The sequence below is a fragment of the Syngnathus acus genome, chromosome 12 (assembly GCF_901709675.1).
Source record: "Syngnathus acus chromosome 12, fSynAcu1.2, whole genome shotgun sequence".
NCBI classification, from domain to species: domain Eukaryota; kingdom Metazoa; phylum Chordata; class Actinopteri; order Syngnathiformes; family Syngnathidae; genus Syngnathus; species Syngnathus acus.
The window spans coordinates 1,690,206-1,711,094 of NC_051097.1; the positions used below are offsets into that span (position 1 = coordinate 1,690,206).

Below are 20,889 nucleotides of genomic sequence, written 5' to 3' on the forward strand. Positions count from 1 at the left end.
AGCAAGCAAAAATGAGCAAGAAACAGAGATGTTTGGAAAGCTTCTTCGGAAAGGGAAAAAAGCCCAATGAGGAGACGGAAGAAGAAGAGGCTACGACTTCTAAGAAAAGGAAAGTTGCATTTAAAAGACTATGACGCGCCAAGCCCACTCTGCATAATATGTGGCGACAGGCTAGCTGACGAGGCAATGAAGCCCTCAAAACTGCTTCGGCACATGGAGACCAAGCATCCTGCATTAAAAGACAAACCTTAACCACTTCGGGTGTCATTGTCTCCGATTACGCCTAGATGGGACCGGCTGGTTTCTGAGAAACAAGCTCAGTGCTCCCACTAATTCAATGTAATGGTGAGTTTTATTTTAATGTCGTTTATACTTGTTTTTATGCCAGTCGTATCATTTTATTTCATCGTATTCATATATTTATTATACATGTATTATTTATTTATATAAATGTATTATTTAGTTATATAAATGTATTATTTATTTATATAAAGGCCGGTCCGCGAAAATATTTCTGACACGTAACCGGTCCGTGGCGCAAAAAAGGTTGGGGATCACTGCTCTATAATGTTGCGTGTGGTGTCCCACAGGGATCGGTTCTCGGACCAATTCTATTTAATATTTATATGATTCCGCTTGGGGACATAATACGTAAATATAATATTAGTTTTCAATGCTACGCGGATGACACCCAATTATATATGCCGTTATCGATGACGGATCCGCGGGATTGTTGTAATCTTGAGGCATGCCTTGCGGAGATCAAGCAATGGATGTCTCTCAACTTCCTTCGTCTTAACCCAGATAAAACTGAGATGTTGATAATTGGTCCAACTCGTTTTCAACACTTGTTCAAGGAAACCGCTATAACTATAGATAACCGTACTATCACTCAGAGCGATACTGTAAGTAATCTCGGGGTAGTGTTTGACCAAACTCTCTCCTTTCAAAAGCACATTAAGAATATAACCAGAATTGCGTTTTTTCACCTTTGTAATATTGCAAAGATTCGTCCGATCCTCTCGACCGGTGATGCGGAAACTATTATACATGCGTTCGTCACGTCGCGCCTGGACGACTGTAATGTACTATTCTCTGGTCTTCCTAAGTCCCGCATCAAAAGTCTACAGTTAGTACAAAATGCTGCTGCAAGGCTGCTCTCACGGACAAGAAAATTTGATCACATTACCCCAATATTAGCCAACTTACATTGGCTCCCGGTCCATTTAAGATGTGACTTCAAGGTTCTTCTATTAACCTATAAATCACTGCATGGCTTAGCGCCTTCATATCTCGTCGACCTAGTTGTTCCTTATGTTCCGTCTCGTAACCTTCGTTCGCAAAACGCTACCCTTTTAGCGACACCGAGGGCCAAGAAAATGTCTGCAGGGTCTAGAGCATTTTCTATCCGGGCTCCAGAGCTTTGGAATGCCCTACCAATGGATATTAGGACTGCTACCTCAGTAGAAACATTTAAGACACGTTTAAAGACACATTTCTATGACATGGCCTTTAACTAACCTGTAGTGGCCGATTCGGCCGGAGTTTGTTTTGTTTTCTCTCCCCCCCCTCCCCGGCCGGGGAGGTGGTTAGGTGGCACCCAAGCTGACAGCGGCTATCTGGATTCTCGTGGGTCAATTCAGGTTGGGGGAACTGCAGCTCAACCTCCTCGAAGACACTGCCAGGATAGTAGAGGGCTCCTCCGGCAGCCCCTCGCTCTGACTTGGACATCCACTTTTTTTGATTTTCATATTATGTATTATTTGTGCCCTCTCTGCATCCATTGCAGCCTGGTGATCCTGAAAGGGGGATCCTTCCATCTGTGGTCCCTTCTCAAGGTTTCTCATTTTCCACTGGCAGGGGTTTTTGAGTTTTTCCTTGCCCTTTTGGGAGCTTAAGATCAGGGGATGCTTTGAGAATAATTGTCAATTTTTGTCTATGTGAAGCCCTTTGAGACTGCTTGTGATTTAGGGCTATACAAATAAACTTGACTTGACTTGACTTAAAGCCAACACTTGTGGAAAACTAGTTAAAAAAGATCAAGAGGGATGAACTTCAAATGGCCTCCACCTACAAAACCAGTCCTGTTTTGGGGACCATCTCGTTGTTTCCCCTCTAGTGCACCTGTTGTTAATTCCATCAACACCAATGCAGCTGAAACTGATTAACAACCCCCTCTGCCTCGTACCTGACCAAAACCTTATCAGAAAAGTGTAATTGAATTCATGCCATACCCTGATAAAAAACTGTTCCTTTAATTTTTTTGAGCAGTGTATAAATAAATAATAAGATATTAAAATTTGAACAATTATAATTGGGGTTTTTTTCATCATATGAGCATCCTAAAATGTATCAAAAGTCATTACACATAAATAATTTTCTTGATGCTGGATCATTTCCGTCATCTTGGCAAGCATGAAACGATGAGCACTGAATTAATATTAATAATATCAATACTGGCTGCGGTATCACTGAAGATTAGACATAGTAAGCTGCTTTATGTGTGAGAATAGTAACAATAAGAAGTGGAGCAGTGCAACCACACAGTCAACGTGGCCAGTGAATGAGCTGCAATTATTCAAATGAAACATTTTCATCAATATTGGCCATTAGAAGGTAAGTCTGTTACCATCATTGCATTTGTCACTCTGTAGTACTTACCAGTATAACCTTCTTGGGATACCAAGTTTAAAAACAAACCCCCAAAATGCAATCTTCTTCTTGTTTTGTGGTCTCTTGACTGTTTTATAGGGGGGAGAGAGTTCAGGATCCTAACAGCCTGGAGAATGAAGCTGTTGGTGAGTCTGGTGGTGCGGGAGCGCAGGCTCCTGTACCTCTTCCTAGAGGGCAGAAGATCGAACAAAGAGTGAGCGGGGTGACTCACATCACACACAATCGTGGTCGCCTTGCGGGTGAGATGGGAGGTGTAAATGTCCTTCGGGGAGGGGAGTGAAGCACCAATAATCTTACCAGCCGTGTTCACTATGCGCTGGAGGGCCTTCACGTTGTATTCAGTGCAGCTACCACCCCAGACAGCGATACAACTGGAGAGGACGCTCTCAATGGTGCCATGGTAGAATGTAGCCATGACGGCCGGAGGAGCACTTGCTCGCCTGAGTTTCCGCAGGAAGTACAGGCGGCGCTGAGCTTTCTTAGCCGGTGATGCGGTGTTGGCGGACCAGGAGAGGTCCTCACTGATGTGCACCCCCAGGAATCTGGTGATGCTCACTCTCTCCACCACAGCACCGTCGATGGTCAGCGGCAGGTGTTGGGTGTGACCCTTCCGGAAGTCAACAACAATTTCCTTGGTCTTGTTGACGTTCAGCAGGAGGTTGTTGTGTGTGTGTGTGTATGTGTGTGTGTGTGTGTGTTTTTTTTGCCTCATTTTCTCATCACTGCCTGCAGTTCAGGCAAACTGCCATCTTCTGGCTGTGATCATTGCACACAGGTACACACCTATTGCTGACCTTGCGGTCTTTTCTGCTTGGGCAGATCTGACACCGCTTCCTCTTTGGTTGGTCCAGGCTGCTACTTTCCTGTGGCTGGGTTGTGCGTTTTGTCACCCCACACCTTTCCATTGTTTCCATAATCGGGGTTTGTAGCTGGGGGCAGTGTTCCAGCCGACTCCTCATGTGTGGTGTGACGAGCTCCTTTGACAGCTCTTTGAGGAAGAGCCGTCGTGCATTGGTGATGCCACTCTTGAAATCTGGGTGTTGAGCTGTGAAAAACGTGTAGGCATTCAGGTGGCCACCTCTGTGTTTGGCGCTTGCAGGTGTATGTGCTAACCATCTGGTTAGTGGTGTCGACTAGGGGTGTAACGATTCATCGATACACATCGATTAATCGATATAATGCTCTACGATTTGTTGGCATCGATGCTAAACGTAAACATCGATCTATATCGCCCGTTTTTGACCTCGGACATTAGACGCGACTTTATTTTGAAATCCAGTTCATTGTTGCTTGCTTCTTCTTTCCGGGAGAAGTGCGCGGCGTGTTGTGAGCAGAGCAGGCACGTGAAAGGGGAGCCGACAACTACGCGGCTCCTGGTCTGGTGCTATGGCTAGTGTCCAAGAAGACGAGGAAATTCGCTCCCCTTTGGGCTTCAAGTCATTGGTTTGGAAGCACTTTGGATTCCAAAGAAAAGATAGCTCAACGGACAAGACACGTGCAGTTTGTAAATCCTGCCATGCGGTGATCAAATATTCAGGGAACACCACAAATCTCGCCGCACATTTAAAGAAAAAACACGACATCTCTTAGTAATTCAGTAATGCACTTTAAAGTTAATGGTATTACAAAAAAAGAAAGAATATTCATTTTTCTTTACTTACTTATATGAGAAAAAATATAGGAATTTGATAAAGTTCAGTGTTAAAATAAGCACTTTGTATACTACAATACTCTTGTAATTTCCTAAATAAAGAGTTTGCAGTACCTTGTTGATTTTGCGTATGAATTGTTATAAATCAGGATATTGTTCTATATCGATCGTAGAGCACTATATCGTGATGTATCGTGAATGAATCACAGCAGGCTTTAAGATATCGGCAAATATCGTATCGCGGTTCTTTGTATCGATATGATATCGTATCGTGACAAAACCCGCAATTTACACCCCTAGTGTCGACACCTCAGTGGCGTAGCCAAGCCGGGGCGAGCCGGGGCGGCGCCCCGGTTAGGACTCCCTGCGCTCCGGTTGAAAAAAATCGAGCTTTTTCGATTCTTCATTTTCATGCCGTTTTTTTCTTTCGGTCTTGCGCGAATGTGCTTGCGCTATTCTATGTGCGCGATGTTATCCATTCACCGTTTGCCTCCCGGACCCGGATGTTGTTTTAGCGATCAGCGAACGGCGTGGGTGATGTTCGATTTTTTTTACTGTGGGCGCGCGCCCCTACTGGAAAAATTCCTGGCTACGCCACTGCGACACCTCCTTTCGTCTTATTGTAAAATGTGATCTCGTTTTTTTTCTTCGCGCTAGTTTCATCCACTACTTTGTCGTGGTGCATCGTGCTCAGGAGCACAACAGCTTTTCCTGACATAACTGACCATGGTAAGGTTGCCATTGAATCCAAACTCTGTGCTGTGAACCTCCCTGGACTTGGAAGGCTTCATCAGAGGAGGGATATCTGGCTTGTTCTGGCATAGTCCCCACAATGGTGAGATCCTTATCCAAGAGATGCTGCGCAAGTGGCACACTGGTGAAGAAGTTGTTTCGACCTGTGTCTAAATTGACTACACAAATGTGTCTTTCTTCAAAGTCGCTCGACTAATTTTCCATAGTAGTCTCCAATAACTTCAACCATTCAACCTGTATTTTCCTTTCATTCAGGCATTCAGTCATCAATGCTCATTTGCATCTCACACACAGTCTCCAAAAAGGAGTCTTTCTATCACATTGGTCCCAATTCATCTAAGCTCTCCACACAACATTCATATACCATTTTCAACTCAAGGTTCCTGATAGAACAATCCACCAATCCAAAAAAACTCAACACAAAAAAACTGCTGGCAAATTAATCAGAATTTCTTCTTTCTTTTTAAATTTGAAGAACTCAATCTCTCAGATTCAGCTCGCATATAGAAGTTTGTATAATCTTATAACACAACCAATCAATTATTTCTATTAAATGTAGCATTGCAATGTCTTAAATTCACAATTTTGCTTCTTCCAATTCCTGAAAGCATGTTCTGTTATTTTATTTTATTTTTTTTTCGAATTTCTCATGAGGGCTTGACACTTAACATGCACTAGTGTGGATCAGTTTCTGCTCGCAAACAGATTTCTCTCTTTTCCTCTCATTTTTATCTTTCAAAATCGTTTCTGTTCTGCGGTGCAAATTGGATAGACCACAGTCTAGCAAATTTCTTTACACTAAAAGTTTAGCCAATTTTCATCATTTTAACACACATGCACAGCTCTCGCGCGCGTAAGGTAGGTCCCAGCACCAATGATTCGTCACAGGCTGGCCATTTCCTGCGGTCGATCATGAGCTGGTCCCTCCCACGCACACGAGGACAGCACATTCTAATTTTTCATTTATCTTCTAGAAGCAAGTTGCATTTATTTACCACTTGATTTGCAAATTTTAACTTTAGTGTACACACACAATTTGATCTCTGGTCATTTGTCATTGGGCATACAAACAGCATTGTCATACTTCCTGTGTGGACAGGAGCTCTAATAATAAAAAAAATTCCAATAATCTGACTATGACATGTTTTGCTGTCATATGGGCATCTATTCTTTCTTTCTCTGTATTAGCTTGAGCGGTCAAAGGGGAGGAAGCTTGTCATGCTGAAAATGTGACTTTTCCTCTGCCTCTTCCTCTGCCCTTTCATTGGTTTTGTTTTACACGACGACACTCTTTTGACCAGTGTCCACGTTTCCCACAGTTCCAACAGTTGTCAGAATCTGATGGGGGTTTTGATTTGAATGGTGGCTTGCGACCTTGTTGGTCTCTAAGTCTTCCTCTGCAGCTTTGGGAACTTTGGAAGAAGATCGTTGTATCTTCATTTAGATCATTATCATCATCTAGATGAAATACATCAGAACTTTTGCCTTTCTCAATCACTTTGTCAGCGTCTCTGGCCCACTGCATGGTTGTAACACAAGCAGTGTCCGCTTCCACCAAGTGTTTCCTCACCCAGTTGCCTAAGTCAGGGGGGAAACCAGTGAGGAGCGCATTTTTAAGATGTTGCTGATAAGCACTCTCAGCTGCATCATTGAATGGGATGCCACTGTGCGCCCAGAATTCTTTTTCAAATCTTAATTGAATGGCGGCATTGACTGGTAGGATAAATTGACTAGATGGCAGTTCTAGCATTGATCCACGGCAATAACACAGGCTAGTAATTTGTTGAAAGGTCAATTTAAACCTGCATTGAGGATCCTCAAAGAAATAAAAAAAAGAATTTGAAAAAAATTGTATAAACCTAAAAAATACTAAATTAAGATGGGAAATAAGAATGATAAATCCCTAGCTCTTGATGGAGATGAGAAGTACATGGCGAGTAAATTTCTTAATTGTATGCAATACATGCCGAAGTGGAAGAAAAAGTATGGAGTAGAAGGGAAGTTGAAAGTTGAAGTGTGGAAGATAGTGGTAGAACCTTTGGAGGAAAGTGTGGCTAGGAAGGGACTGAGAAAGGAAATAAAAGAGAGAGTATCTTTCTATTTTTTGTCTTTTGAATTTGTTCTCTTCTCTCTTGTGAAGCTTTCAACCACATTCTAGCACAATTCAACTCTCTCTCTTTTATTTCCTTTCTCAGTCCCTTCCTAGCCACATTTTCCTCCAAAGGTTCTACCACTATCTTCCACACGTCAACTTTCAACTTCCCTTCTACTCCATACTTTTTCTTCCACTTCGGCATGTATTAAGAAATTTACTCACCATGTACTTCTCATCTCCATCAAGAGCTAGGGATTTATCATTCTTATTTCCCATCTTAATTTGGTATTTTTTAGGTTTATACAATTTTTTTCAAAAATTTTTTTTTCTTTCTTTGAGGATCCTCAATGCAGGTTTAAATTGACCTTTCAACAAATTACTAGCCTGTGTTATTGCCGTGGATCAATGCTAGAACTGCCATCTAGTCAATTTATCCTACCAGTCACACTCTCAACCACACAAGTTTCTTATCCCTGCCTACGCGAAGTCCTCTTTTTAAAAAAAGAGCTGCTTCATCCGGAGAGGGGACTCTACAACACCCCTTCCTTCCCTGGGAACTAAAGACAACAGTCCTGTTACCCAGCCCTGCCAACGCGAAGTTGTACTCTTTAGAACAGTGGTTGTCAAATGAGGGTACACGGAGGTACTCTAGGGCAGTGGTCCCCAACCACCGGGCCGCGGACCGGTACCGGTCCGTGGGTCACTTGGTACCGGGCCGCCAAGCCGCACAGAAGAAAAAAAAAATTATCGACGATCAATTAATTCAGGTCAAGACGCTCGTCCCGGTCACGTGACATGTTTCCCCAGTCGAGCCCGCAAAGCTAATATGTGGTGACAGGCTAACTAACCAGGCAATGAAGCATTCAAAACTGCTTCAACACATGGAGACCAAGCATCCTGCAATAAAAGACAAACCTTAATCACTTCAGGTGTCATTGTCTCCGATTACGTCTAGATGGGACCGGCTCGTTTCTGAGAAACAAACTCAGTGCTCCCACTAATTCAACGTAATGGTGAGTTTTATTTTTGTCATTTGTACTTGTTTTTATGTCAGTCGTATCATTTTATTTCATCGTATTTATATATTTATTATAAATGTATTATTTATTTATTTATATAAATGTATTATTTATTTATATAAATGCCGGTCCGCGAAAATATTTCTGACATGTAACCGGTCCGTGGCGCAAAAAAGGTTGGGGACCACTGCTCTAGGGGGTACGTGAGATTTTACAAAAATATATATAAAACAGGTTGAGAACCACTGCTCCAGAAGAGCCACTTCATCCGGAGGGGGACTCTACAACACCCCCTCCTTCCACAAGACTTAAAATCTTCTGTCCTGCCTATTTGGCTCGGACAAACCAAAGCCGTATAGCTCGTGCACCTTTAACTTTTTACACGTTTCACAACAACACAATCACACAACGTTAGGGCTTAACTTACTTGTCCCCTGGTTCGTTGCATTGCCGGATCCCGTCAATCCACCTCTGTCATATGAAGGCAGACCTAAGATGCTGGCCCAGCGAAGAAATTCTCTTCCCAGGTCTTTCTTTACCAGGTCCTCCTAAAGGACGCTGGCTTGTCGACAATGCAGCACGTCCTCCTCCGTCAGCCAGATGGCGGGTATGAGGGTCCCGGGTTTCGGCACCAAAATGTTAGGGTGGTGCTCACTCTAACTTATTTTGCAAGAACCACACGGGAGACAAGTAAGTCCTTTTTGACACCTGCAGGTGGAGAGTCCATTCGTCGCTGTGCGTACAGCGATGATCGAATGAGGTCTGACTCAGGCCTCCTGCAGGAGCATTTTTATTGAGAGAAACAGAGTGGGGGTGAGAGTGGACAGGATGGGGTTGAAGCCCCTGGCCTGCTGATCAAAGCATAGCAGGGGGTCTTTTACGACGTTGTGTAAACAAAGCAACTTTGATTGCTTCCTCTGCAGCTAGTCAATCAGTTCAAAAGATCTTAGCACTTTGTTCTACTACTTTTGTTAAGACAGGACAAGCTAGGTTAATTTTTACAGGTTACATTCCAACATAATCATACGATCAAGATAATCTGTAAACCCTAACAACTTCTGTGTCTGAACTTCGCTGCAGATCTTCCCTATGTCAGGGCTGTAGGATGTGACTTGGATCTTCTTACAGGCCTGTAGGCTCTCATCTACGAGGCGGGAACGGTGTTTGTTCTTTTCATGTTAAATGGCACTCCATGTTTCAAAAACAAGTTTGGCGGGGTGGGGGAGTTTCTCCATATCATTCCATTTGTGCTCTTTAACGAGTGTAGCCTTCTGACGGGCGACTTCTTCAATATCCGCCGTCAGTGATTTGAACTTATTTACCCATAAATCTTTATCCACTATGTCGGCCAGTTCAATTTCTAGATCAGGCTTACTTACTCCGGTGAATGCAACTGCGTTCAGCAGGGATGGGTCGATGTCCAGCGGTGTGACAGGAAAAGAGCATTCAGGTAAGCCAGCGTCGTTGGTGGTGAATGCAAATAAATAAGTCCACGCTGAATTAAACTCTATTTTCTTCCGAAACTTTCCTTTTTTGGGTTTTTTTCATGGCTATTCAGGGTTCACAACTTCGCACACAGGTTCGCACGGGTTCACACAATCTAAAAGCTGCCAGCAGGTAAAGGCGCGGGATGTTGACGTTGATGTGACGTAGCCTATATTTTGTTGACAAATTATGAATTCGAAATAGGTCTAGCTTTTTAAAAATTGGATCGTATCAACTCAAACTCCAAGATAACTGCGCAACAAAATAAACTAATAATATGTGAATACAAATGAATTAAGAAATACTCTTTATTATGTTCTTTTTTTTTGTTTGTTTTTGTCAAGGCCAAAGGGAGCCGCTATAAGGAGGCTGAAGAGCCGCATGCGGCTCCGGAGCCGCAGGTTGCCGACCCCTGGCATAGGGGATGCGTGCATCACAAACCCAAAAGATTTTTAGGCCGTACTTTGCAGGCTTGCTTGGCATGTACTGTAGGAACTTGCACCTACCCCTGAAAGGCACAAGCTGTTCGTCCACAGCAACACAATCACTGGGGATGAATCGCTGTCGGCAATTGACCAGAAACAGGTCCCATACATAACGAAAGGCTGCCATGTGGTCTGTTTCCAGCCGGAAGGCTCTGGTCCTTTTATCATCAAAGCACAAGGTACGGCGAATGTCTTCGAATCTCCCAATCGACATCGTGGCCTTGTACATATTATATGAGATAATACTGACATGTATCAGCTCTTGCTATGTAAAATATCTTTGTGAGGAGTGACACTTCTCATATAGATTTGTCACGTACTGGCGCCACCTGTGACAGGACCACGCCCTCCCCTATCAGCGGAATCGCCGCCACCTGCGACAGGCTCACGGACAGCGCTATATCAACGCCGCCAGCGCAGACCCGAGTGTCAGTCTGTCCCGTGATGTTGCTTCGCTCTCCGGTCCACGAGAAACTGACTTCCTTGAAAGTTTCGAAGATCCAGCAGAATAGCCTGTATTCCCCAGCCAGATCGCCGCTCCAGCGCCAGCTCCAGCTACTCCCACCTTACCCCCGCCTGCAATAAAGTCTCTGTCGCTACGCACTTGGCTGTACTGTCCGATCCCTTACAGTACAGACTGACCAACGCTATGCAGCCAGCGAACGAAGAGACGGCATTGACCCGACTGGAGCGAGCCGAGACCACAATTAGCAGCCTGTCCGCCGACATCCGGACTCTGATCGAGGTGGGCCAACAACAACAGCTACAGCAGCAGGAGATGGCCCAAGCCCTCCAGAGATTGTCGGTGGCTGCGCCCCCGGCTGTCACGGCACCCCCACACCGCCCGTCAACCGAGGCCAGGAGGCTCGTGGACGTTCCGGATCCCCGCCTCGGCAACATCGAGAAATTCAACGGAGATCCCAAGCACGTGAGGGCGTTCGTGACCAACTGCCGTATAATGTTCGGCCTCCAGCCCGTCACGTTTGCATCGGAGTCTGCCAAAGTCGGGTTCGTCCTAACCCACCTCACGGACAAGGCGCGGCTGTGGGGTCTGGCCGAATACGAGAGGGGGGCCCCGGCTTGTGATTCGTTCGACGCATTCGCGGAAGAATTGCTCTGCCTATTCGACCTGGGCTCTGCCGCTGAAGACGCCGCCGAGGAACTGGCGACGCTGCGTCAAGGTAGCCGATCGGTCGCAGACTACGCGCTCAAGTTCCAGACATTGGCCGGCAGCAGCGGGTGGAACGAGCGGGCGCTCGTCAGCATGTTCCTCAACGGTCTCGCTGAGTACATGAAGGACGAACTAGTGTCCTACGATCGCCCGCGAACCCTGAAGGGCGCGATGGACTTGGCGGCCCGAGTAGACCGGCGGATCCGGACGCGGCGGCGCGATCGGGAGCGGAGGTCCCTGCAGGACCCGCGTGGTCGCCTTCCTCCGTCGGCTGGGGACCCGCCAACCACACCACCCGCCGAGCCCATGGATCTGGGTGGGGCGCGGATCCCCTCAGAGGAGCACCGTCGACGCCTCTCATTGGGCTTGTGTTTTTACTGTGGGGAGGGGGGTCATCGAGTGGCGGTGTGCCCGTTAAAAGGCCGGAGCTCACGCGGCGTCGGGGGATCCGCGTGAGCTCGACCGGCACCGGCTCTCCAAGTTCCAGTACGCTCACGCTACGGGCACGTGTCCAGCTCGCGGCGGGCGACCAGAACGTGGCTGCCCTGGTGGATTCCGGGGCGGAGGGGAACATCATGGACATTTGCCTGGCACGTCAGTGGGGGATCGACTTCCTGCCTCTGAGCCCGTCCATTCCCGCACGCGCCATTGATGGCCGTCTGATCGGCGAGGTGGCTTTCGCGACAGAACCAGTGAAGGTACTGCTCTCCGGCAATCACCACGAGACCATCCAGTTTTTTCTTCTTCCCCTCCCAGGACAGCAGCTCATTCTGGGGCACCCTTGGCTGCGGCAGCACAACCCGGTACTGGACTGGGAGGTGGGGGTGGTTCGGCAGTGGAGTGAACGCTGCCATCGGACGTGCCTGAGGGCGGCCACCAGCCCACTCGGTGGAGCCCCGCCCAGGTACAGTCCCGACATCTCCACTGTACCGGCAGTTTATCACGAACTCAAAGAGGCTTTCAGTAAAGCCAGTGCCTCTTCTCTTCCCCCACACCGGTCTTACAATTGCGCCATCGACCTGTTGCCCGGCACCTTCCCCCCCAAGGGGCGCGTCTACTCCCTGTCCGCTCCTGAGCGCCGGGCTATGGAGGAATACATCCGGGAGTCCCTGGCGGCTGGGATCATACGGCTGTCCTCTTCACCTGCTGGAGCGGGGTTTTTCTTCGTGGAGAAGAAGGAGGGCACGCTCCGCCCGTGCATCGACTACCGGGGAATAAACGAGATAACTGTTAAGAACAGATACCCTCTGCCTCTTCTTTCTTCCGCCTTCGAGTGCCTTCAGGGTGCCACCATCTTTACGAAGCTGGATCTCCGCAACGCCTACCACCTGATCCGCATCCGGGAAGGAGACGAGTGGAAGACGGCTTTCAACACCCCGAGCGGACACTACGAGTACTTGGTGGTTCCGTTTGGGCTCACCAACGCCCCAGCAGTTTTCCAGTCCTTAATAAACGACGTGCTACGAGACATGCTGGACAAATTCGTGTTCGTTTATTTGGACGACATCCTCATCTTCTCCCGCTCGCTCCCTGAACACATCAAGCACGTTCGGGCGGTGCTACGCCGCCTCCTGGAGAATTCGCTCTACGTGAAGGCAGAGAAGTGCGAGTTCCACGCCTCCTCTGTCAAGTTCCTCGGCTACGTGGTGCGTGAGGGATCCGTCGAGATGGACCCAGGGAAAGTGCAAGCGGTCACGTCATGGCCTGTTCCCGAGACACGCAAGCGGCTGCAACAATTCTTGGGTTTCGCGAACTTCTATCGCCGTTTTATCCGTGGATACAGCACGGTGGCCGCGCCCCTCACCGCCCTTACCTGCCCCGCCTCCCCGTACAAATGGACGGAACGGGCAGAACAGGCGTTTCGGGAGCTCAAGAGGAGGTTCACGTCCGCTCCCATCCTCCGAGTCCCCGATCCCGACAGGCAGTTCGTGGTCGAGGTGGACGCCTCGAACGTGGGTGTCGGGGCGGTGTTGTCCCAACGTAGCCGCCAGGACGATCGTCTCCACCCGTGCGCTTTTTTTTCTTGCCGCTTGTCGGCCTCGGAGCGGAACTATGACATCGGTAATCGGGAGCTCCTCGCCGTCAAGTTGGCCTTGGAGGAGTGGCGGCATTGGCTGGAGGGCGCCGCCTCACCGTTCATTGTCTGGACCGACCACGGCAACTTGGAGTACCTGAGATCGGCCAAGAGGCTGAACGCGAGGCAAGCACGGTGGGCTCTATTCTTTGACCGGTTCGAGTTCTCTCTTTCCTACAGACCGGGTTCCCGTAACGCGAAGGCGGACGCCCTGTCGCGTTTGTTTCCTGGGGGGGAGGGGGGACAGGATCCGCCTCCCACTATCCTCCCGAGCTCGCGGCTCTGTCATGGGACATCGAACGCCAAGTGGAAGCCGCATCGCGCGATCAACCCGGCCCCAGCAACTGCCCGGAGGGTCGCCTGTTCGTCCCTGAGGGCCTGCGCTCGTCCGTGCTGCAATGGGCACACGACTCACGCCTGGCCTGTCATCCCGGAGCTGCACGCTCGAGGTACGTGGTAGCACAGCGTTTCTGGTGGCCCACCTGGCAAGTGGACACCAGCGATTACGTCAGAGCCTGCTCAATTTGTAACCGCTGTAAGACGTCTACTCGTCCGGCAAGGGTTGGAGCAGCCCGGCTGGAGGACGCTCCAGCCGGGCTGTTCCAACCCTTCCCGGTTCCCCAGCGTCCCTGGTCTCACCTGTCAATCGACTTTGTCACGGGCCTCCCCCCCTCGGAGGGAAACACGGTGGTCCTCACGGTGGTGGACCGGTTCAGCAAGATGACACACTTCATTCCTCTGCCTAAGCTTCCGTCCGCGAAGCAGACTGCATCCATCATGGTGCGGGAGGTGTTTCGTCACCACGGGCTCCCACAGGACATCGTGTCAGACCGAGGCCCGCAATTCGCTTCCACCTTCTGGGCGGAGTTCTGCCGACTCCTCGCCGCTACGGCCAGCCTCTCCTCGGGGTTTCACCCTCAGTCTAATGGTCAAGCGGAGCGTCTGAACCAGGAGCTGGGCAGGTCCCTCCGATGCATGGCCGCCGGGGACCGGCGTGGGTGGGTCCAACAGCTTCCTTGGGTGGAGTACGCTCACAATTCCCTCCCCAGCTCGGCTACGGGACTGTCGCCCTTCCACTGCGTCTTCGGGTACCAGCCACCCTTGTTCGCCCACCAGGAACGTGGCACGGTGTGCCCGTCGGCCCAGGCTTGTGTCCGCCGTTGTCGTCGAGCCTGGGCGAGGGCCCGGACCGCTCTTCTCCGCTCTGTTTCAGGCTACGCCCGCCAGGCGAACAAGCGCCGGTCACCGGCTCCAGAGTACAGAGTGGGTCAGCGGGTGTGGCTCTCGACGCGGGATTTGCCGCTGCGAACGGAGTCCCGCAAGCTGGCGCCGCGCTTTGTTGGACCGTTTCCCATTCAGAAGGTGATCAGCCCGTCCGCCGTCCGTCTCCTCCTTCCTGAGTCCATGAAGGTTCACCCCACGTTCCACGTATCCCGCGTGCGGCCCTTCTTTGAGAGCGCATTGGCGCTGGCGCCCGTTCCACCGCCGCCGCCCCAGCTCGTCGATGGGGGTCCGGCTTACGCCATCCGCTCTGTTAGAAAAATGTATATATATGTTATCATGCGTTCTCTAATCGATGCTTTACTGCAATATTACTGCAATATATGCTTGCTGTTTGGCCTTGCTGTACCACAGAAGAGAGAGGTTACAGCTGGGTCCGACAGGTCGCAGCGGACAACTCAGCAAAATGAAGACATCTACCAAGACAGTTCCTTTTTAACAAAGACCCTTTTGATCTGATCAACAACATGCCTCATCGCTATCTTGCACCCCCCAATGAACCTGCAAGTGATCACTCATGTTTCCTGATTTCATCACAGACACAAAGAATGGTTGCTGATCACTCATACTCCTCATCATACTGTTCCTTTTTTAATATGTAACACCTTGTGATTTTTCTTCTTACGAGACAAAGCCCACGTGCTATTCCCCTCCCCTTTAGGGGCTTTATCTCATTTTGTGGGTAGGGCCAATCCAAATAAAAAGCGCAGGAGTGCGTACAGATATTTAGTGTAGTGAGATTGTTGTAAGCGATCTGTACTGCACTCCTCGCGAGAAAAGAACTAATATTCCGTCTCACTTGTGGTTTGTTTGCTGATGCTTTTCTCTTAATAGTTATTCAGTCAGTGAATTAAACCTGACAGAAATTGGGGGCTCGTTCCGGGGTCTCGACACACCTGGCGGTTCCAGCGGACTCTTCGACGCAGGCGAAAATCCTCGGCCGAGGTAAACAAAAGCCCTTTGACGGGACTGTCTCGATCAGTCCGGCTGGACACCGGGAGGGTTGACGAGATCTTCCGAGGAGGAGAATCAGCAGACCGTGAGTAGGAATATTAATTCTACTGAAAAGGAATGAATGAGCTGTGACAAGAGGTCACTTGAAACGAGCAGTGACAAGAAGTCACTTAAAGACCTTGGGAATTCTAGACCCTGTCAAGTGCAATTAGAAACAGTTAAATTCCGCAGGGGCGGTGTGGAGCCCCCTAACTTTTTACGTTAGTTAAATTCCGCAGTAGGAGTGCGGGCTCCTCTGTTATTAAAAAACGCGCGTGGTGTGATTGTGTATGGTTTGACTGAGAGTGATCTCATTAGAGCGCTACTCTATATAAACACACAGGATTGTAAACAGTGGCTTTGTGTGGATGCAGAGGCAAGAACTCTCCGCTCCCTTCGGGGAGGTGAAAGGAGACTTACCACACATCGAATTTTTAACCACTGTCCTGTGAATAAAGTTGGTTTTAGGACACTGTAGGTGCCATTCAAACTACCAACTCCAAAATTTAGAGAAAATAAACCATGGGAAACTTATGTAGTAAGCGAAAGTCTCTACCCCGACATGAATTAAAATGCAAGGATTGGAAATTAATGGAATGGGTCGACCAAGAAAATGTAAAATATCTTGACAAATGGATAACCAATTACAGTTTTGATGGTCAGCTGAGCTCAAAATCATTAAACGACCTCAAGCAATCAATTAAAGCCAAGTGTGGCGCGAATAAAAAGAATAAAGACGGGTATCATTTAATAGTACAATGGGAATTGGAAGCTGAGAAAAGAAAATGTGGACAAATGAAAGAAAAATTGAAGAATAAGGGAGGTGAAGAAAAGTCCAAAGAGAGCTTGTTGTTGCATAGGCAGGAAGATGATGAAACGACATCAGCGCGGCCTCGTTTGAGGGCCGTAGCTGAGGGTGTGATAAATGAAGATGAGAAGGATGATCAAATTACAAAGAAAGGTGTTGTGGGACGCCAAAGCGAACCATCCCTTCCGACTTTGTACCCCAAATTGCCAAGCGCAGATGATCCTCCAAAATATAGCGATTCTGGTCATGCCATGGTGACGCGGAGCCGCGTGAAGTCAGAAGCTTCCTCTCCCTCGGCTCCCGCGGCAAGCTGCGGCCCAAGCTACATGGGAGCGGAAGTAGCTGACGCTTACCCAATGATTCAAGTAGCAAATCCTCATGATGACGGGGGACCCACAATTTTAGTATACAGAACATGGACACAAGCTGATGTAAAATCAGCTACAGAGGGAATAGCATTGCCTTCTGAAGACGTTGAACAATACTGCACCGACATAATACACCTCATTGCTTCCTATAACTTGAGAGGTGATGAGGTACAGCAGGTTTTTATGGCTACCTTGACCAAAGATTGGGCCAGTGTCAAGGGCGGGTGGAATCCTTTTGATGACCATGGCCGTCCATTAGAATATAATGGGGTGCCATTGAGAACTCAAATTGACCAACTATTGGGTAGGATCAAAATAAGATTTCAACGTAGAGCAAATTATACGGATATTAGCCGAATCAAACAAAAAGAGGATGAGTTGTTTGAAGATTATAGACACAGATTGGAGAAGGTGTTCAAAGCCAATAGTGGTTTGGTGCCTGGAACTGATGTCTATAACCAACAGCTCAAAAATGCTCTACATGCAAATTCACGGCCAGCAGTCCAGAGCTGGGTTGCTAAACACATGATTACTTTCCCAACCTCTACATTGCCCCAATTTATTGATCATGCTATACACGCTGAAAAAGTTGTCAATTTAAAGAAGGGAAAGGAAAAAGGGAAAGTGGCCGCCATCTTTTTTGCAAATGATGATTCATCTGACGTGTTTTATCAAAATAGAACTTTCGAACCACGCCAGAGAGGGCGCGGTCGTGAGAATTTCCGTGGCAGAGGCAGAGGAGGGTATAATCGTGGTGCGCTCGATTATGACCCAAACGGCCAGGGTCAGTCAAAGCGATATGGCTCCCGACTTCCTATTTGTTGGTCATGTGGCAGAGAGGGCCATATAGCAAAGGACTGTCCGAATCCCCATAAGGGTCAGGCTAATCCTCCCTTATGACTAACCGATGGTCAACAGAAAATTGAAAAGACTGTCCTGGTGACAACTCCCCCTGCTGATGTAGATTTGAATATTCAGGACTTGTTGATGAACAATGTAGAGAAACCTGTGATAACTTTGATGGTAAATGGGACTCCCATAACGTTTTTGTGTGACTCAGGCGCGTGTGTGACCACGTGTCGCGACATACCTGCTGATGTGCGTGAAGGAGGGAAGACTTTCTGGGTGAGAGCGGCAAATGGTTTGACAACTCCGGTACCCCAGTCCCGTCCAGTCTGGATACGGGACCCAGAAGGGGGAAGTTGTTGCATTCCCATTTTGCTGATGCCCAATTGCCCTGTTAATTTGCTAGGAAGAGATGCTCTCACGGCGCTTGGTCTTTCCCTTGTGCCCCTTAATGACAAAATCGTTGTCAAAAGGTGACACCAATTGCAGATTTTTTGGCCAGTTTCATTGCTATTATTTCTATTCATTGGATTTGACTGATGCAGAAGTTGTGCATTTTGGAACCCCTCTTCTAGCCCAAACTAGCACCCTTTTGCGCTGCCCTGAACAGGCGGTGGACCCAACCAGCCTGCACGTAACCATGTGGCATAAAGACACGCCTGGTCCTGATCACAACTACGAAAACATGCTTGAGGCTGTTACGCCTGCCTCCTTGAGGGCATCTTTCCTCCTGCATGATGGAGAAAGCCGGGCCTGTGTTGTCATAGGGCCGGCTCCCTCTGAGATACAGAACTTACACATGTCTCCCACTCCGCTCCACATCTCATTGTTTCGGCCTTTCACGGCCACATGGCAGAGTTTGGGATTTATGGCCAGAGATGCATTGTCGGCTTCTGATTGGACTCAAGTTGGGCCTGACTCCTTTTATAGTCCTTCTACTAAGCTTTTTAAACAAAACATGAACCGGGTCCTGTCATTTATTAGTGGAGTTCACGCTGACTCCTATTCTGAGAAATCATCCTCATTTTGAAATCTTGTGCTGTCGTCGGATGACGAGCAAATTCTTGCTGGGGTTCCAAGTGAACTTTGGTCGACAGGTCCTTCTGACGTGGGTTTGGTGAAAGGAGCACTTCCTGTTGTTATTAGACCTAAAACTGAATACCGTCCTTGTGTGAGACAGTACCCATTGAAACCCGATGCCTTGCAGGGTATTGCACCTGTTATTTCGGATTTATTAAGGGCAGGTGTCATCATTCCTTGCCCTGATTCTCCTTGCAATACTCCAATTTTCCCTGTAAAAAAGGCACTACCTTCTGTCGGTTGGAGGTTGGTGCAAGATTTGCAAGCCGTGAACGATGCTGTCATTCAAAGAGCACCTTGTGTCCCTGACCCGCATACTCTGTTGAATTCGTTAACACCTGATGCGAAGATATTTTCAGTGATTGACATTAGCAATGCCTTTTTCTCTGTCCCTATTGCTGAAGAAAGTCAGTTTTGGTTTGCTTTTACATATGCTGGTTTGAGGTACACCTTTACCCGGTTGCCCCAGGGGTACTGTGAAAGCCCAACAATTTACTCACAGGCGATGGCAGCCAGCATGGCAAAATTTGTCCCGCCGATGGGGAGTCAGATTTTGCTCTATGTTGATGACATTTTGATTGCGTCCCCTGATTATGCCTCTTGTCAGTCAGACACACTTGCGGTGCTGCATCACTTAGCAAAAGAAGGCCACAAAGTCAGCAAAAATAAACTCCAATTGTGGTCCACTGAAATTAAATATTTAGGCCACAATCTGAGTTCCCACGGTCGAACTATAGTAGACAGTAGAATGACCTCTATTTTGCAAGCTCCCAAACCACTCACAAAGAAACAAATGATGTCTTTTCTGGGCCTCACGGGTTATTGTAGAAGCTGGATACCTGACTATGCACAAATTGTTGCTCCTCTGTCCAAATTGATGTATGATGAGAACATCTCAATGTCCACTCGATTAAAATGGACTCCCGAAGCTGAGGATGCTTTTGTGCTAATCAAGCAGGCTCTGGTCTCCAGTTCCACTCTGGCCCTACCTAACTATGACAAAGCGTTTGTCCAAACTGTTGATTGCAAAGGTCATTATATGACCTCCGTTTTGCTACAATCGCATGGCTCAAAGTTTCGACCTATTGCCTTTTATTCTTCTAAATTGGATAGTGTTGCTTGTGCTCTCCCGCCATGCGTGAGGGCCGTGGTGGCAGCCTCCATGGCTGTGGAAAGCAGTGCTAGTGTTGTGCTATTTCATCCTTTGACGCTGAAGGTTCCCCATGCGGTCTCGGCTCTTTTGCTGCAAACAAATATGACCTTTTTGTCACCTGCACGTCATCTGTCATGCATGGCTACGTTGCTTTCTCAGCCGCATTTGACCGTTGAGAGGTGCACGACACTCAATCCTGCTACTCTTATTCCCCTTCCTGACGATGGCGAGTTCCATGATTGTGTCGATGCTGCTCAACAAGTTGCGAAGGCTCGACCCGATCTGGAAGATACACCTTTACCTGACAGTCATGTGGTTTTCGTTGATGGGTCGTCGAAGAAAAGTGAACTAGGCGTGACCCTCTCTGGGTATGCCATTGTTTCTGCTACTAAGGTTTTACAAGCTGTCAAACTGCCGTCCCATATGTCGGCACAGGCCGCTGAACTCATTGCTCTCACTGAGGCTTGCAAAATGTTTGCTAACGAATCTGTCACTATTTGGACTGATAGCCGGTATGCTTTTGCTACGGTGCACGTTTTTGCTCAACAATGGAGCAACCGCGGTATGATAACTTCTACGGGCAAGCCCGTCACCCATTCTACGTTGCTGCCTCAACTTTTGGACGCTGTCCAATTGCCCGCTAGGGTGGCTGTCTGCAAGTGTGCTGCTCACTCTGCCAGGACTGATCCTGTTTCACTTGGAAATGCTTTTGCTGATAAATCTGCCAAGGCCGCCGCTGAGGGCCTGCTCCATGTCCTCTCGTCTTCCACTGATTTTAGTTCGATGTCGCACATTTCCTCTGATGTGCTGCTTGACATGCAGTCTCAGAGCCCCTCTCAGGAAAGGCTCTCTTGGGAGAAGCGAGGGGCGCTAAAAAACAACGATGGCCTTTTGGTGTGACCTCTGGGCAAGCCAGTTTTGCCACGGAACTTGTTCAAGTGGGCTGCTATTTCG

At 48.2% G+C, this 20,889-nt stretch overlaps 1 long non-coding RNA gene across 1 annotated transcript; it reads right to left on the reverse strand.

Annotated features, from left to right (window-relative positions):
- Positions 1 to 7,268: 7,268 nt before the first annotated feature.
- LOC119131446 lies at positions 7,269 to 8,450 on the reverse strand. Its single transcript, XR_005099658.1, has 2 exons — positions 8,395 to 8,450; positions 7,269 to 7,818 (listed from the first exon to the last, which is right to left on the reverse strand). It is a non-coding gene; the product is annotated as an uncharacterized LOC119131446 (long non-coding RNA).
- Positions 8,451 to 20,889: the final 12,439 nt, after the last annotated feature.